The following is a 27277-nucleotide window of genomic DNA, read 5'->3' as shown; positions in this document are numbered from 1 at the left end:
TACAGGGCCGTACGTGTGTTTTCTCTTCTTTTTAAAAAATATTTATTGGAGCGCCTGGGTGGCGCAGTCGGTTAAGCGTCCGACTTCAGCCAGGTCACGATCTCGCGGTCTGTAAGTTCGAGCCCCGCGTCAGGCTCTGGGCTGATGGCTCGGAGCCTGGAGCCTGTTTCCGATTCTGTGTCTCCCTCTCTCTCTGCCCCTCCCCCGTTCATGCTCTGTCTCTCTCTGTCCCAAAAATAAATAAAAAAAAACGTTGAAAAAAGGAAAAAAAATTTTTTTTAAATAAAAAAAAAATATTTATTTATTTTTGAGACCGAGCGACCATGAGGGCAGAGGGGGCGGAGGCCAGAGGATCCGAAGTGGGCTCTGTGCCCACAGCGGAGAGCCCAATGCGGGGCTCGAACTCGCACACTGTGAGATCATGACCTGAGCCGAGGTCGGATGCTCAACCAACGGAGCCACCCCGGCGTATTTTCTGTATTTTCTCTTCTTTACGATGTTCTTAATAACACTTTCTTGTCTCTAACTCCCTTTCTTGTAAGAATACAGCATATATTACCTCCAGCACACACAATACGTGCTCATCAACCATTGATGCTACTGATAAGGTTTTAGGTCAACAGTAGGCTGTCATGCTTTGGGGGAGTCATAAATTATACCTGGATTTTCAACTGGGCAGGGGTTGGCGCCTTTATTCCCTGCAGGGTTCAAGGTCACCTATAAAATGCTCAGCATGCACACCTGGGGAACATTAGTGAACCTTTAGTAACTTGCTTTTCCATGCTAACGGCAACAAATAGAAAAGGGAGGGAATGCAGACAAGTGTCTTGGAAGGTGTTCCACAACAGGAAGCAACCGTGCTGTCACAGCAGAGGACCACAGTTCCAAGAAGTCAACTGCTTTTGCTTTCAGGTCATTATGCCTCCACCTCTCCCCTCTCCCGATCCTGGACAAAGAAAAGCAAACACCACCACCCCGTTTTAGGGACGGAGTCCCTGAGATTTGAAGTGGTGCCCGAAAGAGAATTCTGGCCACCCTGAGAATCACAGAGGAAGTCTGAAGACACTCTAGCCCCCAGCTTCATATGCCACCCAGTCAAAAGCCTACTCTGGGGCCCGGGGGGGGGGGGGGGGAGAACAACAGTGAGTCCCGTATTCCTTGGTGCAAAGATGACCTTTCGACCACAGAGCACAACTAGAGGAAGCCCCCTGTGTGACAACACCAACAGGCAAATTCCAGAAACAGGACTAGACCGTCTGCCATGAGCTGGAGAATGCTCACAGACCCCTGGGATTATTAGAAGAAGCTTGACTGACAGACGCCCACACCCGTCCTAATTTACTGGGTCATGCCCTTACTGGTTCAGGTGAGTACAGCATGGTGCCTGCCTAAGATATTCCGACACTCTTCCAGACAAAGCGATCCCCTCGCCCTGCCCAAGAGGATTCCCCTAAAATCTGTCTTTTGTTACAAGAACAGTACAACCGCTAGATGCCTTGTATACCCCGGAAAGGAAGCTACGGGAGCCCTAAGCCAACCGCAGCTCCAGTAGAGGGAAGCCCCTTCCCTGGACCAGGGATCACAAAGCCCAACAAGTCACGTCCCCCCCGCGCGTCTCTGTTACCTTCATAGGCATCTCAGCACATCCCTGCCCAGTGCTATTCACACTGGAGAAGACACTGGCTGGGTCTGGGGGGCAGGGGTACTCAAGCTTCAGTGATATTTCTCCAAGTGAGATCCACCCCCCCCCCCCGCTTCGGTGCTGGCAGAAAGCATTCTTTTTTTTTTTTTAATTTTTTTTTAACATTTATTCATCTTTGAGAGACAGAGCATGAATGGGGGAGGGGTCAAGAGAGAGGGAGACACAGAATCTGAAACAGGCTCCAGGCTCTGAGCTGTCGGTACAGAGCCCGATGCGGGGCTTGAACTCACAGACTGTGAGATCATGACCTGAGCTGACATTGGACGCTTACCCCACTGAGCCACCCAGGCGCCCCCAGAAAGCATTCTTGAGGGGTTCCTGTTCATGTCAGTAGACAGCCCGAGAAATAGTAGCTTTTGTTTCTGTGTCTTCTCCTAAATGAAGTTAGAAGGCCCCAGGGCTCTTGGGTACATCCCAGAGTCCTAGGAGACCTGCTTCCTTTGTGGCCAGGACTATCACGTGGGGAGTGACGTGCCGACTTTCACTACAGAGTACGAATGTCAGTCACAGGAGTCTCTCCGAGGGGGCAGCATGTTCACATAGGGAACCTCGGCACAATGGGGGACTTAACACACCGTAAAAGCCCCAGCAGGTTCTGCCACCTAGGAGCTGAGAATCCAGACAGGGTGAAATTTCCCATGAGCCCAGATAACTGTAAAAATGGCCTGCTATCATCAGACCCACAGGATTGTTAAAAAAAAGGAGGAAAGAAAATTAAAATATGCAGAACAGCGAAGGAGCATTTTCAGAAACGGAGAGCACAATCTTTCATTGTGCACCCTGTCCTTATAATAAAAACAGTGTCGGACCTGTCTGGACACGGGGACTTTCCGGTTTCCGTGTGAGGCTGGACATTTTGCATTCAATACAAATGAGTTCCTCAAAATCAGAATCAATTGTCATAAAATGGAGGGAAGTGTTTTCCCAAGGGGCAAGCACTGGCGGTACAACTGGAAATGTTCAACTTGATTATAATGCTTCGCGAAAAGGTCAGCGTGGGATTTCAGAGCTGTACCTTGAGGACGTGCGCCGTGTTTGCAGGCAGGGGTGAAACGGGGAGACGCGGGCTGCCCAGGCTCGCACGTCCGCATCACTCTGATCACATGTCAGGGGGCCAGCAGCGGACCGTGTGCTTCGGAAAGCAAAGAGACGCGTGCGCACACTTGTACGCGCACACGCAGTTAGACGCACGCATAGCCCCACGCACTTGTGGGAGCCAAAGCACTTCCAAATTCGATGGCAGGAAGAGTGGGCCATCACTGGCATGTTCACTGAACGGGACAAAAACAGTGTTCCCATATAATCTCGTAAAGCATTGGATATCCATTTAGCGGGACACAGCACAGAATCACCTGGGGAGCTTTTCAAAAATGCACATGCCTGGGCCTCCCCACAGCCGGAGATTCTGATCCGGGACAGGTACGATGTTTACAAAGGTCTCCAGGCGATGAAAACACACCACACGTCTCCTCTCTGGTTTCCTGTAAACACTATATTTACAACTCCAATTAACAGCCTAAAGCTTTCAAATCCTCCGGCCAAGTGAACACCTCCAGGTTCTGGCCGAATGTTTGTCACCGAATTGCATCATCATTAGGATCAGGGCTCATATTCTACATTTTACTGCAGACATCAAACCATGAGCTTCCTAACCTCCCCAGGCACAGGGTAAAGTACAGACAGAAGAATTTCCGCGAACCCTACCTCCGATTTAAACCTGCGGGAGGGTGCAGAGAAAAATGGCTCAGCATGGAGTTGCTTGCTCGTGGGCCACTACCCTGACCATTTGTTCCCTCTCACAGCCCAGCATGCCTGTGTGGGCCTCCGGTAGCCCCCAGCTTGTTCGGTTTATCAGATCTGACGGGGTCACTGGCCGGGAGCAAGGCCGAGCAGAATTCTGAAACACTTCCGTGATCAACCAAAAGGTTGTCATGTGGCCATTTCCTGAGGGTCAGCCCTTCCTCTTTCAGTACCTCCAAGGGTGATTCAACTCGAGGGAGGGGGCTTTACCACAAACACTGGGAACACGCAGGGCCTCGGTCTCAATTCCAAAGAGACCGAAACTCGGCCTCACTCGCAATTCACGTTTCTACACTTCACAACCTGAAATTCCAAAACAGATCGCTCTCTCAAAACCAGTCCCTGCCACAAAGAGAAGAGTGGGTGGCTACGTCTGCCATCTTTAAAAAAAGTCCAGCTGACCAGAGAGTCAAAAGCGTGGTCATCTCCAGCCAGGCCGTCTCTGTCATCAGCTTTGATTTCACAAAGGAGCAGAGGTGGCTGAGTTCATCCCCAAAGCCCGGGCAGTTCAAGGGTTGGCTGCTGGAGTGCTCCTCAGTCAGCGCCCAGTGGATGGATGCTCATCATGTGATAGTAATTAGGACCTCTAAAATCACTTTAGAGACTACATTTGCGGCCCAAATCCTAAATACTCCTAGTTGTCAAACATTCCTCCTTAGACCCACGCATCTTAGAGTTAGTCCTAGCGAAGCAGCATCCAGAACGATGAAGGCCACCACACCTTGACCTCTCAGAGCTCCTGGATGGGATCCAGTTGGGATCTTCAATGGACAGTAGATTTTCACCTCCTGCATGGCCGTCTTCGTGGGGATTGGGGTTGCAAAAAATAATATCTTTTTGCAAAAAATAATCTGGATTCTCCAAAGTTACCTTGAACATGCTACAAGGCCAATGCAAGATATTTTTCTATGTTAATCGACACGTCTAAGCTTAGAGTCAAAAAACAAAAAACAAAATCAAACAAAACAAAAGGTGAAACATGCTGGTAATGGCAAGTTCACGCTTTTTTACTACAGTATTGTAGCTCAGGAATCAGACTTAACTCCACGACAGAAGCATTAGGCACCGCTGGGCAAGGTCTTTAACTTTTTTTTTTCTTTTTAATGTTTGTTTATTTGAGAGAGAGAGACCAAGCACGAGCCGGGGAGGGGTAGAGAGAGAGGGAGACACAGAATCCGAAGCAGGCTCCAGGCTCCGAGCTGTCAGCACAGAGCCCGACGCGGGGCTCAAACTCACAAACCGTGAGACTGTGACTTGAGCCAAAGTCGGGCGCTTAACCGACTGAGCCACCCAGGCGTCCCAGTCTTTAACTGTTTTGAACCATTCGGAACTATCCGAACTACTCAGAATAGTTTCTGAATCCATACAAATGGGATAACGTTACCTATCTTGATATTTTTTTGAGGATTAAGTAAAAACAAAACGTGACATCTGGCACATACTAAGTGCTAAAGAGATTGCTACTATGTTAAGCCGTCGTCATTGTGATTATTAACGGAGATTCATCTCCTTAAGGTCATACTGGGTACTGTTGTTAGCGATGGGCTAGAACTGGAGGGGAGCAGGTATTAATTCCACTCGGCGCTCTGAAACCGCCGTCTCCCCCTAGTGGAAGCCTATTAAGTTGTTTGTTTTTGAACTCGGAAGGGTTCGGCCAAAGGCACACCTGTTTCCAGACGGGGCTCGATGAAATAAATGCTTCATTTTGTTTCTCCGTCAGAAACGGGGACCTAGTCCACGTAGGGGATACGTCTAGAGAGCGTTTGTTCTAACTTTCTGGAGCTAACACACACCTGCCCAAGTAGCGGGGCTGATGTACTCCCACTATCCTGGAGCTCCTAAGACGGTCCCAGCTGCTGCTGGAAGGATTTTTAGATGCATTATTTATTTGAACACCTGCCTGACAGAGCTCAGTCTAGGAAGGGAGGGGACACTGGGACGCCCAGGGATTCCTTCCCGATACGGTTGCATTTGCTGGTCTGTATTCAGCCTGTGGCCACTGAAGGGCCTTCCTCCTCCCCAAGTCTGGTTCTGACCGCACCACGCACCAGGTGGATAAAAGTCTTCAAAGAAAACACAACCCATGCCGCTTAAAAAAAAAAAAAAAAGTTTATTTATTTATTTTGAGAGAGAGAGGAAGACCAGATGAGCACAAGCAGGGTGGGGGGCAGAGAAAGAAGGAGAGAGAGAATCCCAAGCAGTAATGTCAGCGCACAGCCCAACGCGGGGCTCGAACCCACGAACCGCGAGATCGTGACCTGTGCCCAAATCAAGAGCCGGACGCTTAACTGACGGAGCCACCCGTGTGGCCCCCGTGCCATGTTCTTAAACAGAGGCTCTCAAGTCATCCAAGAACCCGAAGCCAATGCCATGCCAAAGCGCGGCAGACACAGAGCACCCTGCCCTGGCAGCTATTAACACATCAGTCGCTCTCAGCTGTCCTCCCCATGGTGGCACACTTACTTCCAAAGGTGGTATCGCTTCCATTATTTTTACTGGAAGGAAAACTGAGACACAGCAAGAGCTGCTACACAACTGTCACCCCCTTTCCCGTTTTCCTGCCTTTATTTCTATAGTTCACCTCAAGCGCAAGAACCATTCTTCCCTTCTGCCGACTTCAAACCTACCCATTTTTCTTTTTTTTTTTTAATTTTTCTTTTAACTTTTATTCATTTTTGAGAGACAGAGAGAGACACAGTGTGACTGTGGGAGGGGCAGAGAGCAAGGAAGACACAGACAAAGCAGGGTCCAGGCTCTGAGCTGTCGGCACAGAGCCCGATGCGGGGCTCGAACTCACGGACCGCGAGATCACGACCCGAGCCGAAGTCGGACGCTCAACCGACCGAGCCCCCCAAGTGCCCCAAATCTACCCATTTTTCAACCCCGAGCTCCAGCTCCCTTCCCCGACCAGCCATGTCCCACCATCACCACCACCACCACCCTGGAACCGAACTGCTGTCTGCCTCCAAAACTGAATATTGCCCGTATCATCACATTTAATATTTGAACTATGTTCCACATTGAGCCGTCACAGCTGCAGTGTCTTTAGGTCTTGTAAGAAAGGAATTGCATATGTTTTCCTTAACTGTTTGTAACTCGGCACCAGGCACGCGGGGGGTGATGGACGCCAGTCTGAAGGCTGACTGAAAGGCCCTCGCCAAGCCACGCGGCAATCTGCCATTATAAAAATGTTCGCAGGAAAAATTCTTGCTGCCAGCGCACGGGGTTGGTTCACCAGGTCGTGCTTTCTCTGCACACTCCGCCTTGGGCTAAATTGCCTAATTTTTCAATATTTAGTCTTCCCATTCTGTTCAAGGGGGTAAGGATCTTATTATTTATTTAACTCACAGGAGTCTTAAGCGACCGACTGTTTATGGAAGGTTCGGAGATCCCAGAATGAATGATGCCGCGTTTAGCGCAGAGTGCGGCCGCCTTACGCAGACCAGTGGGCGGTGTGTTCAGAGTCCTGCGCAGAGAAACACCACTTGGCAGTCACCACACACACCGTTGTCATGTGATCTGGAAACATCTCGCTGGCATAACTCATACGCAGAATGTCTTTCTATGTAATGACCCAAATATGCCAGTCACGTGCCTCTGAGAAGCAAGTAAGATTCCAGAGAACTGCAGTTTTGTTATACCCACCCCGGCCCCCCAACTCCCAAATAATCTCTCTGCCTTGGAGTTGGACCCTCTGAACGGCGGCCTTCAAAGTCTGTGTGGAGAGTCTGCCTCTGTGTGTAGTCATCTCAGGGTGATGAGGAAAGGAGCTTGGTATACAAAGGGCCCTGGTAGGGTGAGTGAAGGTCCCAAGATACAGATTTGTAACCGACTGACAGAATTTATGCTTCGAGGGGAAAAGTGTATCCCGGCCAGGATTTCTGAGTCAGAGGAACAGACTCCGATAATCCACAGGCTTTCAATCCAGCCTCTCGCTTTGAAGGCCTGGGCCAGTGAAGCAAAAGTAGACATACCTACGTTTAACTCACCCACTCATCAAGTACCTCCTGGGATCCAGGTGTTATTTAGACACTAGAAAAGAGCAAGTTAAATAAGGTCTCCACCCGGGGTGACGTTCCCCGTCCGTCACCGGGAGACATGGAAAGATCCCACAGCAACACAACTGGAGGAGGTTCCTGGACAACTCAAGAACGCACCGGACTCCTGTTGCTGAGAACCCAAAGTCAACTGACCCTCAGGAGCACGGGGTCTCCCCAAGACTTCATGAACAACCAACCGCAAGGCAAACACACACCAACAAAAATTCCCTGATTATAATCGGGCCTCTGCAGGACCCAGAGGTCTGTCATCAGAACCGCCCAAGACCCCGTCACCATTTTTCACTGTTTCTGCCGAAAGAGATTTAAGAAATGCGAGGCTGGGAAGGTGCACACAACTTAGAAAAATCATTTCGTGAAAGAGTCATCGCTGGAGAAGTCCAATTCAAAGTCCTATTCATCCGTTCACTCACTCCACTATTCAACAGTCAACATCTCTTCAGCAGCTCCACGTGCAGAGAGAGGTGAGAGCTGGTGTCTTGGGAAACACGGGGATGGTCGGCACGGTCCCAGCTCTCGAGGAACTTACAAAATCAATCGGGGAATCACAAGCCTCATTTTACAGAGGAGTAAACAGTGGCATGGAGAGTTCAGGGATGTATTTTAAATTCTTCATCCCACAACTAAGTCATCCTATAAGGTCATCATAAAGATGAAAAAGCACTGGGCTAGAAGGCAGGACCATTCTCCTCATCCCTAGTCGGAGCCCCCAGTTCAGGCTTACGGGGCAGATGCCCCTCCCTGGGGTTTCAATTTCCTCATCTCCACAACGAGGAGATAATTCTTTAGAGTGGGTCCCTCCAGCTCTAAGATTCCATGACTTGAACACATATGACCAATAATGTTTGAGAGTTAGAATCTCTCGGGGAGGGGATTTTAATGACAATGGTTACTCCGCTGATGTAAAGTCCTACCGAAAGGAATACGGGAGCCATTCCATTCCATTGACATGGCTGTATTTTTTCTTAGAAGGTGCGTAGCCCTAGGTGGGATACGTTCTCTTCTGTGGACTTTCTACCTGGTATTCTGCCATCTTAGCAACAGTGGCAGAGAAAGCTGGAGCCCTTCCCTACATCTCCCTGCAGCCCCTGCTAATTGCCTATAACACAGGGTAATAAGTGTTTGCAAGAGCTATGTTGCCCCCTGTAAGAATAACTGCTCCAAAGATAATGTAACCAGTCTATGTGCGATGTGACAAATGGGGACTTGGACTACGTGTAAAGAACTCTTAATTAAAGGTTTAATAGACAGTGAGAGGACTGAACTAGATCATATGCAAGGTCTCTTCCAGCTTTAGATTTTTATATTATATTACTATGAATTCAGGGAAGATATTGCAAAAGATCCCTTTATGTTGAGTTCACCAGTGCCTCTGAAACGTTAACCCAAATCATTTATATCCCATTGGTTACACTGTATATTATTATGTATTATCTCCAAAAAAGGAGAATAAAAGTCGGCGTGGAAGAACCTCCAAGTGGATTTTTAAAAACAGACTGTTTAATAATTTCATTACATTTCCGACCCTCCCCAGAGGTTTTCTCTGAACTTGGGGGGGACGTCTCCAAAACTGCCAATCGGCTGGCCATTTTGCAACACGGGAGCTATAAAATCATATATGTGGAGATCTAAATGATGGAGAGATTTCTACTTAATTTTTCCCTTCCTGCTCCCATGTATCAATTGTCCTTAAAACTCATTTTTTTGTTTTTGTTTTTTCAGTGGTAGACACACAGGTGGTTCTTATTTCAGGCGGTTCCAAAGGTTCTGCTATTCAAAGATTAATGAATAAAAGGAGCCTTGTAAATAGATTTGCATGATAATGGTGATAATGCTCTCTGCTGCCTTCTGTGCTTACTTGGATCTGTGTGCCCCTGAAAACGCTTCCCTCCCTCCCCCCTCCCCCAGGCACTGGTCCCCTGGCCCCTCTTTCCCGCCACCTGACTCCACTCGCTCAGTCTTAGGCAGACAAAAGTGAGTCGGGAATTGGGCAGCTGCACAGAGAACAGGAAGAGGAGAGGAAGAAAGCAGAGAAGAGAGATGGAGACAGACCGACAGACAGAAGCAGGGTAGAGACTAAAATGCCATGGGGCGCCTGGGTAGCTCAGTAGGTTAAGAGTCCCACTCCGGCTCAGGTCACGATCTCACGGTTCGTGGGTTCGAGCCCGCATCAGCCTGGAGCCTGCTTCTGAGTCTGTGTCTCCCTCTCTCTCTCTCTCCTCTCCCCTGCTCACACTCTTGTCTTTCTCTCTCTCAAAAATAAATGAACATTGAAAAAAATAAAATAAAATGCCTAATGCGCTTTAGGCTAGGAAGGTTTCTGCAGAATGAACAGAGAAAAAAAATACCAGACTTCCAGACTTCCACTGTCTTCGGCAAACAATACCTTCAAACTTCCCTTCTGCTTAGGGCATCTGCTGCCCAGCACTATTATAGCCTCCCCCCTACATTTTATTTTCAACACATGCTTGGCGACCTCACGCAGTATCTTTTTGTCTCAAATCCATAACTGTTCTAGAACCACACATATGTCAAGGCCCAGGTGTAACCTGTTTCAGAGAGTTGGGTCTAGGAGCAAAGGCTATAGATCTGGCTTTTATCCATCTCTGTAGAGGGACAAGTTCAAAGGGCTCTTCCTTGAAGGCTTTGCCGGAAACCTACCCCTCTCTGAAAACCAACAGTTTCTCCCTGGGGGCTGAGTACCAGCTATTAAGCCATGAGGTCATGGTGCCTCAGGTTCTAGACTTCCCTAAACCTCCCTCCATGTCCTCTCTCCACGCTTGGGGGGGTGGGGGGGGGCCTGCCTGTGTTCCTCTCGCCCCCCAACCCACTGTGTGGTCTCTAAGCCAGTGTGAGGATGATGAATTGGGCAGGGAATGTCATTCTGGAGGAATGCCACGAAGACGCCCCAGCAAAGTGGATTAAGACAGAAAGCAAAAGTCAGTCCCTGCGGCAGGGGAGGATGGGGGAAGAACCGAGCACCTAGGCCTGGCGATCCAGATGATCCAGATGGAGACTCCCAACGGCGGGAAGATGCTAAGCCATCAGGGCCCACACACCAGGCCAGACCCTGGCCTTCCTTTGTCTCCCAAGACCTGCATGTGTTTTCCCTCATTTGAACGGAGCCCTGAGCGCTGGAAGCCGGGCTGACCCTCTGCCTCTCATGTTGATTAACATCCCGCGGGGGCACACGGTGCTCCCCGCCCCCCCCCTTCCTCTGCGCCTTCTGATATCAAACCGGGAAAAGGGAATCTAAAAATAAAGCCGGGGCCAGAGTGTGTACCACTCGATTGGGCTCCTGTGCTCACAGATCTGCTTATGTTGGCCTATCTCTCCCCAGCGATAAGGCTGCTAACAGCCTGTTATCAGCCAGTTGGTGAAAATGTGCTCCAGCCTGATTAGGCCTCAGTCTTTGCCAAGGTTATAAACAGCCGTTATCGTTTTCCCGAACAGAATAATCCGGACAGTATCAGCTCAGAAACATATGGGCCACACAGAGAAGATAGCCGCTGACGGACACTTCATTTTAATTGTAACGAGTGGGTAGCAGCAGCCGGCAGACAGCAGACAGAGAGCCCCCGATTGGCGGCCGGGCTGTTGTTTTTTTTTTTTTTTTAAATCCCTTCCTCCTTCCCTGGTTTCCGACGCCTAAACCGCTTTGATATTCTGGGTGGCATAATGAACCGGACCCTACCCCAGATGCTACCAGTCACCAAGCATGACCCTCCCCGAAAAGGCAGATGGGACCTTTCTGATTCTCTCATGGAAAAGAAAAGGAAAAAGAAAAAAGAAAAAAAAGCAAAAAGGGGAACAAGGGGAGAACTCCTGCAGCGCTCTCTGCTCTTCAGCCCCCAGTTCAACTTCAATAACCTGTCTGCTCACCCCACCCTGATCTCATCCCCACGGCCGTGCATCTTCGGGGACCCCCCCCCCCGCCCCGGGGCCCTCAGCACGCAGCGGGGGGATACTTGTAATGGAGCGTGTATGCAATTCCCTCCAACTTCCCACACCCGGACGCACATCAGCCGCGAGGACGCTGGCAGGGGACAAGCCTCTGCTTGCGGGGACCTTGTGTCCCGAAAGCACTTTCCCCAATCTGGTTTCTCCCCATGCTCTTTCCTGGCAGACTTGTTCCTCAGGCTTGCCACAGGAGAGTCAACTACCTGGAGCCGTGGAGGGGAGGGAGGGGACAGAGCGCAAAGAGAATCGCGAAGGTCAAAGTTCCGCCGAAAGCGTTCATCCCCTCTCTGCCTCCGGGTCCACAGGCGTCTCTCGGTGGCTGACAGCACGGCCCCGGGTCGAGGCGGTTGGCCCGTGGCCAACGGCCACCCTGTCTTTTCACGGGATGATGCCATTTCCCCTCACGCGTCAGCAGAAGCGAGTGGAAGGAAGGGGGCTGAAGAACAGGGAGGAAGGGTGGTGGCAAGAGGGGGCGCCTCCCTGCACCCAGCAGCAGACGCGGTCTGCCATCACTGCCCAGCCACACGGGCTCCCACCTGGTGGCCCAGACGCGGCAGCGAGAGCAGGTGGGGTTCCGAGGAAGAGAAGCACGGGCGCCCCCACCTTGGACTCAACTGTCGCTGTTCACGCTTCTGCTCAACATCAGAAGACGTTAAGCACCTTCAACTTGGGCCTGTCTTTTTTCTCCTTCCCTTCTCCCAACTTTCGCCCTTAAACCCTCAGGAGTGCTTTCCCTTTCCCCGTCGAAGGCGGCACCTGCCAAGGCCGGCCGGCGCACACACTCCGTGAATTCAACAGCACTGGAGAAGTCTCCCGTTTAAACTCAACTTGTGGGGGCCTTCTAACAAGGACGAAAAGCGGAGAACTGAAACGAGAAAAAGGAAAGAGGATAAGTGAGCCCAGAAGTTCCTCCCTACCCACAACGGTGCCTCTCCTCTGACATCAGTTTCTCATTCTGCAGAGAGAGGATGGTATCGCTTTGCCCGGGGAAGAAACAGTAACAACAGCTAATATTTCCCGAGCACAGGTGCACAGGCCGGGCACAAGCCAAAGCATCCTGTACGCGCTTGCTGATTTAATCCTCAGAATGATTCTATGATTCACGCCCAGGTGACCAGCTCCCAGCTGCATCTATGCAACGCCAGCGTCTCCTGGGTCCCCAGGAGCTCACATCCAGGGTACACCCTTTCCTGGAGCGGCCCCCTCATCTCTCTTCCTCCACATGCACTCCTCCACAGATTTACAGGGGGCTCACGAGAAGCCCACCTCCAGACTGACCAAATGCTCTGGCCCCCGAGACTTCTGGTATTTCAGTGTCGATGCCTGTAATAATACCAAATTCAAAAGAAAGAGAGAGAGAATTCTGCTGCCAGCTGAAATGAGCCTGAGGCACATTTTGGTCTTAATTCTTTTTTTTTTTCATGGCTTTTCAACACCTGCTCTCACTCTTCCACTCGCCCTCCAAAATGTGGCTTAGGGTGCCTTGCGGTATCACCGCGAGACTGGCCAGCAGATCCGTGCAAGACTCTGCAGTGGGTGATCTATGTGCAGTGTCTTGGTGGTCTTCGGCTCAGTCCCCCCGGACCAAGTTTCAAGGTCACAATGGTCTTCCCCTAGTTGCCATCGGAATCTGAAAATATCCGGGAAACGTGAGAATCCCCCTCGGAACCCACGAGCGGGCTCAGACGCAGTTTATTCAACTTCAAGTGGTCCCCCCCCACCCTTTTTTCTATTTTTGTTTCCTTATTCTTTCTGTTTCACTGGACCCTGCTTTGTTCTGCTACAGTTTGGGGCTATCAAGCCTGCAGGATTTCCTGCAACAAGCAGCTGGACCTATCTCTCCGGTGGGTCTGCTTCCCATTTCGTCCACGGCCCTCTTTTCGCCTGAGAAGCGTCCACTTCCGTAGAAAGCAAGCCAGTCCTCTCCGTGTCAGCAACGGAGGTAGATGGAGCCTTCGGGGTAGTGGATGCGGACGAAGCGGCCACAAAAAGTGGGCTGGGCCGCCGCCGTCTTGTCTCTGCTCAGTTGCCAGCGTGGCGGAGCGTGTCCCGCCTTCTCAAGAGCATCTGTGGCCCCACTGCCGTTGCCCACTCGCTCGGGTGTCCCCGCGGCTGTGAGCACCTGAAGGACCAGGGCCCCGTCTTCCTCCAGTCGGTATGCCCGGCACACAAGCACGGAACGCGGCATACAGGAAGCACTCAATAAATAGCGGCTGAAGCGAGGAAAAGATCCAGGTCGAACCTGCCGAGGTGGGTGCTCGAGGCCAAGTTTTTCGGAGACAGTCTTGATTCAACACCTGGCTCCCCCCACCCCCCCACCCCCCCCCACTCTGCCGTGGCCTCAGTTTCTCCATCTCTCAAATGAGGATAAAGTACCTGTGCCAGAGATTTGTTGCGACTGTGTATGTTACCAGCACTTAGGGGCACCTGGGTGGCTCCGTCAGTTGTGTGTCAGGCTCCTGATTTCGCCTCGGGTCATGACCGCACGGTTCACAAGTTCGAGCCCTGCCTCGGGCTCTGCACTGTCGGTACTCGGGATACGCTCTCTCTCTGCCCCTCCCCCACTCGTTCTCCCCCCCCCCCAACTCTCTGTCTCCCCGTCAAAATAAATAAGTAAACTTAAACAACAAAACAAAACACCGCAACCAAAAATAATAGGCGGACTTTCTAGATACCGATTTGCAGAGCGGCGCCTGGTGGCTCAGCCAGTGAAGCATCAGACTCTTGGTTTCAGGCTCAGGTCGTGACCTTGCGGTTCACGAGTGCGGGTCCCGCCTCGGGCTCCGCGCCCTCCGTGAGGCGCCTGCTCGGGGGCAAATGCACTTTTAAAATAGAAAGCCCTGGGCCCACTTGGAAAACGGTGGTGCCCTGATAAGCAGTCCTATTTCTGAACGTGCGTCCCTCGCTCCCCGACACCCGCCCCTTACCCAGCCGCTCTGGTGGCCGTCCCGCTCCGACCAAAGAAAAGGCCGCATCCGGGCACCCGGGTTCCAACCCGTGTCGCGCCAGAACTCCGAAGGCCCCCCGCGTGGCTCGGCCTCCGCGGCTTCCGCGGCCCGGGCTTGGCCGCGGTCGCTCCGCGTCGCCTGGCCGCAGGCCGGCGAGCAGACGGCGTGACCTCCCGGACGGGGACGCGTGGGGGGAAAGCGAGGCCAGATGTCACGTCCGCTGCCAAGTGTCGCGCCGGCGACGCCCTTCCGAGTCCGGCACCGGGCGGACCTGGCGCGGGGCCTCCAGCGGGGCCTCCCTTCGGAACGGTCCTTCCCGCGGTCCCTGCCGGCCATCGCCCCCCCGCCCCCGCCCGGCCCAGCCCCAGCCCCCCTCGCCCACAGAGGCTCCCCCCACCCCGGCCCCCAACTTCTCCTCGGCTCCCCCCGTCCCGCCCCCCGCCCCCCGCAACGCTTCTGGGTCTGTAGCCTCGTAACCCATTTGCCCTCTCCGGGGGAGGGGGGGGGTGCCCGGCGGCTCGGGGTCCCGGGCGCAGAACCGCGCTTTCCTTGCTGCCCCCGCCGGGAAGCGGGACCCAATTCCCAGACGGCTCTGCTGGGCGAGCATCGAGGCCTCCCGGGAGCCCGGAGGACGGCGTCTGTGCTCTCGTGCATGCGCACGCACACACTCTCACACGCACACTCTCGCATGCACACTCCCTCTCTCACACACACACACACACACACACACACACACACACATATACTCTGTCTCTCACACACATTCACATTCCCCCCACACACACACTCACATGCACAGTGACACACATACTCTCTCACACACGGTCTCACACACACACTCACATTCCCCCCCCACTCTCACACTCTCACATGCACACTCCCCCTCACACACAATCTCACACCCCCCCACTCTCGCACACTCCCTCACACACACTCTCACACGCTCACACACACACATCCACTCGCACTCACACACATACACTCACACACGCTCTCACACACTCACACCCCCCACTCGCACACATTCTCGCACGCACACTCCCCCTCACACACTCTCGCACACACACTCTTGCACACACTCTTACATGCACACACACATGCTCACACACATTCCCCCACACTCTCCCCCACACACAGTCTCTCACACACACTCGTACACTCACATACACTCTTACACACTCACATGCAAACTCCCTCACACACATACACACACACATTCACCCCCTCACACACTATCACACACACACTCGCACACACTCACATGCACACTCCCTCGCACACACGCACACTGTCTGACACACATGCACACTCACACACACTCCCACACTCTCGCACACTCACACACATACACTCACACACGCTCTCACACACATTTCCCCCCACACTCTCACACACTCTCACATGCACACTCCCTCACAGATACTGTCTCACACACGCTCTCTCACACGCACACATTCCCCCCCACACACACACCCTCACATGCACACTCCCTCTCACACGCTCACTCTCACCATATGCTCTGCCTCTCACACACACACTCATTCCCCACACACATACACTCTCCTGCACACACATCTACATACACACTCCCTCTCACACAGTCTCACACACACATCATTACACATTCACGTTGTCACACACGGTCCCACACACTCACGCTCCCTCACACGCACACAGTGTCTCACACATACGCTCTCACACTCACCCCCCCACTCATACTCTTACATTCACACGCACTGCCACGTACGCACACACACAATCCCTCACACACGATTACGCACATTCCCACACTCCTGGTCTCTCACACTCGCGCCCACACCCGCTCACACCCCCGCGAGGGTGGCCGTCCCGTCAGCCCCAGCGCGGCTCTCCTCTGTCCCGTGTCGGGCCCGGTCCCCGCCCCCCCCCCCCGCGGGAACCGTGCCAAACAGCACGACAGCCCGTTCCGGCGGCAGGGCACGAGAAACCCGGGGACACCGGGGCCCGGGCTTCAGGTCACAGGCGCTGCCTCCGCTAGTCGGAGTCCCGCCCTCCGCGCCGGCGGGGCTGGGGTCGGAAAGCCCGGCGTCCCCCGCAACACTCACGGACGTCCCCGACACTCGCCGTCCCCTGTCGTCCCTGTCGTCCCTGCTCGTTCCCTCTCGGCCTCCCCGGAGGAGTCCGCAGCCCCCCCCCCCCCCCCGGGACCCAATGCTGCAGGTGGCGAGCCGGCCGAGGACGTCAGTACCTGGGGACAAGCCCGAGAGTCGACTCCGCCTGGGAACCTGGCTGTGACTGGGGTTCTTGTCTTCTTCGGTGGCCCCTTTGCCCCGGTTGAGGGTTTTCGTAAGACTGCCAGCCGCCACCTCCCCCGCGGTCCCTGGAAGCAGGACTGAGGACGCCAGGGCTGAACGGGACCGAGCAAGACCCCCCCCCCCCACTTCGCCAGGAGTGCTTCCGGAGGGGAGGGCTGTGTGCACCTGACTCCGTGAGTTTGCGCCTTGGGGTTCTCATCACGATTTACGTCAGAGGCCGCACGCGGTGTTTCACTCCGTAAAGCGCGGACGCCATCGTTTGTAGGCGTGGCCCGCAGCCCACCAGCGAGGGGCCAAGCACGTCCTCCGATGGCCAAGTTCAAAGACGGGCACATTGCGCGTGAGACTCCAGAGCAGCCATACAAGACGAGTGCCCATACGGGCATGGCTCTTGGTTTAAAAACTCAAGAAGGTGGATCACGGTCTAAGGAAACCAACGGAACTACAGGGCTGATGGTGAACAAAGCTTTTGATTTGCCAGGAGGATCACCAGAGGTGTCTCACCAAGAGCTCCCAGCCTTCCAACCGCACGATCTGCCTTCCAACCATATAATTCACATCCAGCTTATCAGAAAAACATTTAGTGCCTAAAGCGAGTTATACCATATTTGTTAAGGATGTCACACATCTTCACAAAGAAAACCTCTGATCCGCCTCTAGGGTAGGGCCCAATGACCTATAAAGACGGCAAGAAGAGGAGAAAAGATATATTGCCTTGTGGCTAACATCCCCCGCCATCCAAGGCCACAGAGACCAAAAAGAACAGCGGCTGCACAAAATAACAGAATCAAGACACCTTCAAGCTACCCCTCACTAAGTCACAAGTGTCTAGAATTTTTAAAAAGAAGACAAAAAAAAAAACCCACAGAATTCCAAAACGCAGGCAAAATAAAATGAAAGGCCTATTATAACTTACTGTCTTTCGAAAACATAATATCCTAATTATTCTGTAAATGTCATGGCCATTAGGCAAATTAACACGAAATCCCAGATCAAAGTGCCATTCACACATAGATACTTACATAACATTAGGTGGCTAAAGGTGAACAGGTGCTATAAACAGCTTCTTTGAATGTTTTTAATGTGTCCGCTAGTAAAACCTTCTGAAGAGGTTAAAAAAATTCTAGAGCACAAATTGAAAATTAAAGGCAAGTTGATGGTACCTCAAAATTAAGCATGTCAAGTGAGAAAATTATAATCAATGTGTCTCTGTACTTCTGAACCCCTTCACCGCGAAGGCACATAATACAAACACGTGTATGTTTATGCACACAGGATTCTGCATGTGCATAGGAAAAGTCAAAGAGGCTAACACATATGAGTGGTTAATCATAAGAGACTACGGAGAGAATCTGCAATCCAGACTGATAAATGGATATACTCGCAAACACATGCCCTCAGACCCAGGCAAGTAAACAGAACATGTCCTGTTATAGAGTCAGGTGATCCTGAGAGATTATATGTAACATTTTATTACTTATTTATTTTAATTTTATTTTTTAAGTGTTTATTTATTTTTGAGAGAGAAAGAGCAAGGAGAGAGAGAGAGAGAGAGAGAGAGAAAACACAAGCAGGGGAGGGGCAGAGGGAGAGACAGGGAGACTCAGAATCCGAAGCAGGCTCCAGGGTCTGAGCTATCAGCGCAGAGCCTCATGCGGGGCTCAAACCCACCAACCATGAGATTGTGACCTGAGCGGAAGTCAGACACTTAACCATGAGCCACCCAGGTGCTCCTATTCATTTTTATTTTAGAGAGAGAGACAGAGAGAGAGAAAACAGGCATGAGCGGGGACGGGAGCAGAAGGAGAGAGAGAGTCCCAAGCAGGCTTCACGCTCAGTGCAGAGCCCGACGCGGGGCTCAATCCCATGATCCTGGGATCATGACCGGAGCCAAAATCAAGAGTCGGACGCTCAGTTGACTAAGCCACCCGGGCGCCCCTCTATGTAACATTTTATAGACTGAGTTATGTTATATTCTCTGGGTAACACTATTTAAGAGAAGTTCATAGCCAGACATCTCTGAAAGTAACTAATCCTATAATTTACCATATCTGGTAACTATAGTTCTTGTAATTATCAGACAGAACCCATATTATTTACTGTATTATTTACAGTAAAAACATTTTTTCCAAGACACATTCTAACACTTGTATAAATGATTGCTTCATAACAGGGGATGATTATGCCTCCAGGGGGCATCTGGCAACGTCTGGAGACATCTTTGGTTGTCCCGGTGGAGTGATGGGGATGCTGGCAACCATGGTAAAGAACAGAGATGCCGCTGACCCTCGTACAGCGCACGGCACAGCCCCCACAACAAAGAATCTCCTGGCCTAAAAAGTCAATAGTACAGAGACTGAGAAACCAGGATGCAGATTTTCATAAACATTACAAAATTCCTCAAGTCATGTCCCCGAAAGGCCTTTAAGAAAGAAAACATGAGGGGCGCCTGGGTGGCTCAGTCAGTTGAGTGTTGGACTTCAGCTCAGGTCATGATCTCACGGTCCGTGGGTTTGACTCTGTGCTGACAGCTCGGAGCCTGGATCCTGCTTCGGATTCTGTGTCTCCCTCTCTCTCTGAACCTCACCCACTCATGCTCTGTCTGTCTCTCTCTCTCTCTCTCTCTCAAAACTAAATAAATATTAAATTAAAAAAAATTTTTTAAAGAGAAATAAAACATGAGAAGTTGAAAGCCATAGAAGAGAACTCTTTTTAGTAGCATTTCGATTATTTGCATATATAGCTGCTTGCAGGGGGTGGGGGGGAGATGCCACCATATATTACTTCAGCTAAAATATGCTCTGAAAACCCACCACCCATACTCACATGAGAGCCATACACTGAAAAATTCTGGGAAATCAACAAGGAGTTGACAAAAAACACCCCAAGCCGTCCTTCAGTGAACAGAGGAGTGTGTCCCGACCGACGGTGTTAAAATCAAATAAAGTAAGATATAATAAAAGCCAACTTTTTAGCCAGCGAAGAATAAACACATCTGGTATTTAGAGTCCTACACGTGTGTATTCATCCAATTCTATAGCATCAGAGCTCTGACGCCCAGTAATATAATAATATTATTTTTGAGATCAGTTAAGGTATAAAATGTGCGTACTCTCAGTCTTTAATATTAATAAGTCTTGTAACTAGCGGTTTCTCGTAGCCCCGAATTCTTGAGCACAACTAGAAAGGGCACTTATCCTGAAAAATCTAATAAATTTACAGTTTTATATACTTCCTTCAATTGTAAAAGTCTTGTTCAATAAACTTTAAAATGCCACTATAGAGCAATAACACAGACAGTATAAACCCAGCCCTGGGAAAGCTGTGCAACCAGAAATTGTTCCCCTTTCTGCTAGAGCAATAAAGTTTTATATGTTTGAACTGACTGTAAAAAGGTTTGAATGTTGGCAACTGGGGAATAATCTGTCTTCTTTATAGTTATTATCATATTTCCCACAAGACCCCTTGGTCTGTGTCAATCCTTCTTGTATATGACACCTTTGTACTGTCAGCGAAAGCAAGACTACTTTACTTTTTTTTTTTTTAACTATAGGACTTGTATCTGTTTTCCTTCAGATTACAGCTAACAGGAATAAATTATTTCTGACAAGCATCTATTGCAGTATTTTACCAAATAAAGCTGCTTGTGAGCTGCTTTTCCAAGAGCTAGGGGGGAGCCTCCTCCCCTTCCCTCCTCTCTTTCTCTCAGCTGATTCAAATGCAATTCAGGGATGGTTACATTGGAGGAAATGCCAATAAAAAGAGATTTGTAGGAAAGTTGCCCTGAATGCTGGAGCCCACCGTAACAAGGTGGTGCGGTCCTCGTGGGTGCCGTTGGGTCTGTGTGGAGAAGAAGTTTAGGAAAGGTGGGAGGACGAGCCATCTCTTTTTCTTCCCAACCTGTCTCAGGTCTGAGAGTGTCTGTGCTTCTTGGTTCAGACAGAAAGCCGAGTCCAGCCAGCAGGAGTGGCTGTGACCAGCAGGAGGGACATCCAAGTTGTCACGTGGAGGCTTGGGCTCTTGGCCAACAGGTCATTGCCACTGGAATGAGCTTAGGCTCATGATAATCAGCAAAGACACTGTGTGTGTGTGTGTGTGTGTGTGTGTGTGTGTGTGTCTGAATATCATGTGTGTGTGTATGTGTGTGCCTGCATGTCTGTGTGTCTATTTGTGTGTGTGTCTGGGTGTCTGTATGGGTCTTTCTCCCTCCCCCAATCCCACTAAAAAGTCAGAGAGGAACGAGGATATGCGCAAACACAAAGTTTTTCAAAATCAGACGACATTGTGTGGTTGGACGTCAATGGAACTGGCCCGGTTAAGTAAATTATGTCTGCACTCTGGAATGGACAGAGTCCCTCCGAGAGACCACGAGAACAGGATGGTCAGTCACTTGAACACAGGTGCATACATATTGGCATATACGCACGCAAGATATACTCATGGGAGTGCACACACTCACCCTCAAACACAACTCAGCCAACTCCAAATGAACAGTCAACTCAAACGTGGAAGTTCTGGGGTAGGAGGGTGAATGCCCAACGAAATCTGTAAACCTAGCTACTCTGCCAAAAGGAGGTCGTGCACGTGAAATTGAGTAGATACACTGGCCTCTCGGTGACCCTAAAAACATGGAGCTTGTGAGCACATTCAAGTTCGTGAATGTGAATCCACGACGTCCTCTTACGTTCCCCTCGCGATCCCCATCTCCACGAACGTTCAGACAACATTATCATGTGCCCTCCTGGCCCCGTTCGAACGGCAAACATTCTTACCTGTGTACAGACGACACGAACAAGTCTCGTGACGGTAGTTACCTCACAGGACCAGGAACAAGGAACACCACGCTCCCTCCCATTGCCCTTCCCCCGGAACCGCTACAAACGAGACTTTTTAACAAAGGTGTAGGCGCGCGCATCTCAACGACCCGTCTACAGGAAAACCATGGTTCCACAATACCGGTTCTTTATTCTCTCCAAAATGGGTTTCCTGATGGAGGTGAAAAGCTCTTGGGTTTGGGTCATATGTCACAGGGGCATTAACAAAAAGGACAATAGGTGCGCTTTTTAGAATCAGGGGCCTAGGACACAGACGTAGGAAAGGGCACAAGTGACAAGTGGGTAGCTTGGTGGAACAATATGAAATGCCTTACAAATGTGCACATCATCCTTGGGCAGGACCATGCTAATCTTCCCTGTATTGTTCTCATTTTTCAAATGCGCAGCTGAAGTGAGCGCGTAGGCTGCATTTAAAATGCTCTTACGTGGCGGCAGATGGCCAGCTTCAGGACCAGTAAGTAAACCACCCCCAGAGTGGAGCAGCAAAGGGAACTCCCAAAGGGTAAGGTATGTACCACAGGCATCTAATTCATGGAAGGTATTTAAGAAATGCAGATTCCTTAGGGGCGCCTGGGTGGCGCAGTCGGTTAAGCGTCCGACTTCAGCCAGGTCACGATCTCGCGGTCCGTGAGTTCGAGCCCCGCATCAGGCTCTGGGCTGATGGCTCAGAGCCTGGAGCCTGTTTCCGATTCTGTGTCTCCCTCTCTCTCTGCCCCTCCCCCATTCGTGCTCTGTCTCTCTCTGTCCCAAAAATAAATAAACGTTGAAAAAAAAAAAAAAAAAGAAATGCAGATTCCTTGGTCAGCTGCGAATGCAGGGCCTGTGAATCTGCATCGTATCAAAAGCTGAGGTTATTCTGCAGGATCGCCGATCTTGCCTGCTGAGGTCCACAGGCCATTCCCCCCTGAATCACGTTCCCTTTTACAAATACGAAGGGCCTCAGTACACACCCTACTGACATAGCAGGTGGTGAAATTCAAAGCACTGTGCACCATGCTGTTTGAGACAGAAATGAAAGGGATCTAGAAAAACAGTGTTCAGGGGGTGCCTGGGGCGCTCAGTAGGTTAAGCGTCCGACTTCAGCTCAGGCCGTGATCTCACGGTTCGTGAGTTCGAGCCCCGCCTCGGGCTCTGTGCCGAGAGCTCAGAGCCCGGAGCCTGCTTCAGATTCCGAGTCTCCCTCTCTGTCTGCTCCTCCCCGGCTCATGCTCTGTGTCTCAAAAAATAAATAAACATTAAAAAAGAAAAAGAAAAATAGTGTCCTGGAAGCCTTGCCTTGTTCTGCCTTTCCCCTGAACTCTGGTCTCCATCCATACCCTTCCCATTCTGTGCATCCAACTGGGGTCTGGATGCCGAGAGGCAGAGATCTCCTGAAAAGGTCAGGAATTGGAGCTCTCCCCTACCTTTATTATTGTTGTTGTTGTTGTAAATTTCAACAACCTCCCCACCCAGGGATTTGTACTTCACTGGGTCCTAAAATACACCCTGCCTCCTGAACCCAAATGTAGCTGGCTTTTATAGGAACACAGCTGAAGAAATATCCTGAGGTCTGGTGCTGGTGTTCTTCAGCTTATAGATTCCATCCAAATTTGATTATATGCTAGGGAACTCTCGCAAGATACAAATGGAGCAAACAAGGCAGACCAGCGGGCATCAGGCATTATTGCTGGTACCATTGCTTCTCAACAATCCTGATTCCCGCTGACGCTACTACGGCGGGGACCACAAAGTTCTGGAGCCTGCCAGTGTCAGGCACCCACCTAAACTCTTCAGATGCACCAGCACATTTCACCCTCAGCGCTACTCTTACCCCAATGCACAAACGATATTATTCACCGAGAGACAAGATGCTGTCACAGGTTGGGACTATTCTCCACGTACATCTAGCATTCATTCCTGTTCTATTCAAGGCTGCACGTAAGGGTGTCTAGGCATATGCAGTAGCCAAGGGCAGGAAGAGAACTTTTCTGTTAAAAGCTGGCAAGAAGCTGAGGAAATAACAAGAGAAGCTATACGCTAGGGGCCTTGGGACGTCAGATAAGGCTTCTTTCTAGAAGGAACTTGGAGTCTGGTGAGGGAGCCTGGAAATGGGCAGAAGACAGCTATATATGATAGCATTCCAGGGAAATAGCTGAGAAGTGATTGGGGCAGAGGCTGGTGTAATGCCAGTGATAAGAAAAAAAAATACATATACAGTACACATCCCTTTTCTCAAGAAAATTGTAATATCCTTCATCAGACAAGATACCCTCATACAGAACAATCAGAAAATATCAGAAACTGTAAATAGCCAGCCGGTGCATACAGTGGCACAAATCTGAGGAATCAAGAGAAAGGAGACTTCAACACAAGCTGTGGTTTCTGAAGGGCGGACAGAGACACACGCAGAGGACAAACAGGAGACAGCATCCCAGGAGGAGTCGTGGGAGGCAAGACAACCAACCTGCCTGGCAGATCTGGACCCAGGAGTGAGGACAAGATCCTGACAAAAAGGATGCAGGCAGGTAAGCCCGGCCCCTCGCCTGGCCGACCTCAGACGTGGAGCAGAGTCAAGGCCACGGCACAGCCTGCCAGCAAACCTAGGCCCTCCTGCTCCTGTGGAAACACTAACGACCTCGAAAATCAACATGACAATAAAAACATAAAATCCCCAGGATGGGGACCCTCTTATCACAGCACAGATAGGCATGGTGGCATGCACTCATACACAGCAGGTGGATCTCAGAGGATGCGGTCGGGCTGAGGAACACCCTAGATGGAAAGGCTCCAGGGAAAAATCCAACAGCTGCTGGAGGTGGGGTCGGTGCTTCAACAGGAAGCCCTTTCCAAACGAAATCAAGGCCAATGATGGACATTCACTAGGAGTCCTTCTCACTCCAAAATTCAGTGGTTCTGTGAAACCTCTGCACAGGAGAGGGGGGAATACCCCAACTCTTAGATGACTCTGGTCTCCTGGGTCCCCCCGACCCAGTGCCAACAATATAAACATCCAACCGGGGCGGTGTCCTTGACCGTGTGACCATCACTGTAACATCAGATGAGAACAGCACTGCTTGAGGTGAAAACATGTGAAGCTGCCGGCTTGAAAACATTATTTCTTGGGTGAAGTTCTTCACCTCATCACTTAATACACGTTTATTGTTTTGTTACTAACAACAGAAGTAATGGTAATACTTTGGTATCAGCATAATGTTTTATAGCCTAACAATACTTTCATAAGTGTGATTGTGTTTACTTTTTTGTAAGTTTTTTTTAAATTCATTTTGAGAGAGAGAGAGAGTGCACAAGCAGGGGAAGGGTAGAGAAAGACGGAAAGAGAGAGAATCCCAAGCAGGCTCTGCACTGTCAGCTCGGAGCCCGATGTGGGGCTCGAACCCACGAACCGTGAGATCATGACCCAAGCTGAAACCAAGAGATGCTTAACTGAGTGACCCAGGCACCCCTATATTTTCCCTTTTTTTAAAAAAAAAGTGTGTTTAATTATTTAGAGAGAGAGAGACAGAGAGAGAAGGAGAGAGAGAGAGAATCCCAAGCAGGTCAGCCAGGTCCGACACAGGGCTCGATCCCACAAACTGTGAGATCATGACCCGAGCTGAAATCACAAGACGGACGCTTAACCGACTGAGCCACCCAAGTGCCCCTGTTGACTCTTGCTAATAAATGTATCCATGTTATAGGTGAAGACCCTAACACCCAGAGAGGGTAAATGACTCACTCAAGGCCACAGAGCAGGTAACGGCCAGGGTTACACGGGGGCCACATCAACTGAGTCCTCATAATTTACTAAATGCTTGTCATATGTAAGAGATGGGGCTGACCTCGACTAGGATGCAAAAGTGGGTGGGAAAGGTCACAGGAACCCAGTGCGAAGGACAAACACCTTGAACCCCGAAACTGACCACCCTGTGGTTCATTTCACACCACCCCGCCTACCTGGCTGGGTCCCTCCCATCAGCCCAGCGGATGCAGGGTCCCCCTGACCCGCTCACCCTACGGCAGGCACTGAAATTGGCAAGGATATAATAAAGATGACCCTCTCTGCTCCCCTCCTCCCTCCTTACAGCAAAGCCACCGCATTTTGGTCAGAGGGCAAACAAACAGCTAGGCCCTGGCTACACAAAGTACCAGGGAATCTTTGGCGGGGGGGGGGGGGTTCCCCAGGGGCGCCCAGTAACACGAATTTCCATCTCTCCCAAGTAATCGAAGCGCTCCCCGTCGGCCTCCGCTGGAGAAACCAACAGAGCCCCCCCCCAGCCCCCCTACCCCAGCAACCGGGGCACATGCTCCCCGCGGCCACAGGGATCCCGAACCCCTCAGGAGCTGCCGAGGCTTTCTCGTGTGCCGGCTGCTCATCCAGCGTCATTAAGGACACGCCGGTCTCCACCGCTTCCCCGCCTGAAGAAAAGCCACCCACGGGCTCCCCGCAGAGGGACACGCGAGAAGCCCCCGGAACCCACAAAGGGAAGCCAGCGTGCCGAGGGTTAAGCGCACCCTGTAATAAGCATCTCTGTTCCGGCGTGTTGCGAAAGCCCATTACCTCCCGCCACATTACCTCATTCATTTCTTATATGCGGATGGTTTATTTTCCCATGAGCACCCTGGCTCTCAGTATTAAGTCCCCTCCTTCGCCTCTATTTCTCTATCCATCACATTTAACACTCTGACAGTAACAGTCTATAATGTTTCTATTCTACAAAACCGCTCTGTCAACTCCGGGCTTCCAGAGCAGCAACTGAGGAAAATAAATAACATCAACGCCAGGGACGACAGCATCGCGGCTCCCTTTCTGCTGGGCTTTTTTATTTTATATTATTCTACAAAGGGAGAGAAAAAAAAAATTTTTTTTAATAATAAATAAATAAATAAATAAATAAATAAATAAAGGGGGCGGGGGGGGGAGGAGGTGGAAGCAAAGAAGAGAAGAATTTCCTTTGCATCCAATAGACGCTTAACAGACCTGAAGGGACAGTCACGGCATTTCCCTTTCAGACAAAGAAGTGATTTCCCCTCTCTCTTCTCGAATCCCCTGACCACCTCCCCCCCTTTCCCTTTCCACGGTGGTTTACAAAAGGACTGATATTTACTGCACTCCCTCTACCTGCCCCCGGAGAGGCAGAGCAACATAGAGCCGAGAGAGTACGCGGCACCCCGTGCACGGTGCAGGGTGATTCATAAATTCTTGTCATCTTTTCTGGAGCAAGAAGGGGGTGGAGGCAGGCCAGTGGCCCACATCATTTGGGGGGGGTGGAAGGGGGGAGACACCCAGGGAACAGCAACTCTGGAACCCAAGAGGAGGCAGAAAAGGCAAGGAAACATGAACTCCTGAGAAATAAGCCACTCGGGAAAGCTGCCTCGTCTCCATATTCCGGGGGTGTCCCAAAGCTGTGTTTATTTTCATCCTCCGGGATGTACATCGTTTAAAAACGTGTTATATTTCCATCTAGCTTCTTTAAAAGACCTCCAGATAGCTGGGCGGATGGATACTCTTGAACATAATTTGGCTTCCTCTTCATGACCCAAATCGTTCATCATTATGAATGCCAATTACCACCCAGACCCAGTGCTGGATGGGAGTCTGCCTGTCTGTTGTACATAAACTCCATCTGCTGGGCTGCGTAAGTTCTCTCCTCTCCTTCGTAGTTTTACTGCCTCCCGGAGTAGCCTTTTCTTCAAAGGCAGG

General features: G+C 50.8%; 1 protein-coding gene and 1 non-coding gene across 4 annotated transcripts in view; both read right to left on the bottom strand.

Moving 5' to 3' along the window:
• PBX1 (PBX homeobox 1) overlaps positions 1-27277 on the bottom strand; it is a 171286-nt gene that overhangs the window by 130878 nt on the left and 13131 nt on the right. The gene's annotated exons all lie outside the window — the stretch shown is intronic.
• Positions 21892-21994, bottom strand: LOC124510552 (U6 spliceosomal RNA). The gene has a single exon (XR_006961749.1). It is a non-coding gene; the product is annotated as a U6 spliceosomal RNA (small nuclear RNA).

The sequence above is a fragment of the Lynx rufus genome, unplaced genomic scaffold (assembly GCF_022079265.1).
Source record: "Lynx rufus isolate CCGP_SWC_20201006 ecotype Redwood Valley unplaced genomic scaffold, mLynRuf1.p SCAF_15, whole genome shotgun sequence".
In the NCBI taxonomy this organism is placed as follows: Eukaryota; Metazoa; Chordata; class Mammalia; order Carnivora; family Felidae; genus Lynx; species Lynx rufus.
The sequence above is the reverse complement of the archived record's forward strand: the minus strand, read 5'-3'. Positions and strand labels throughout refer to the sequence as shown.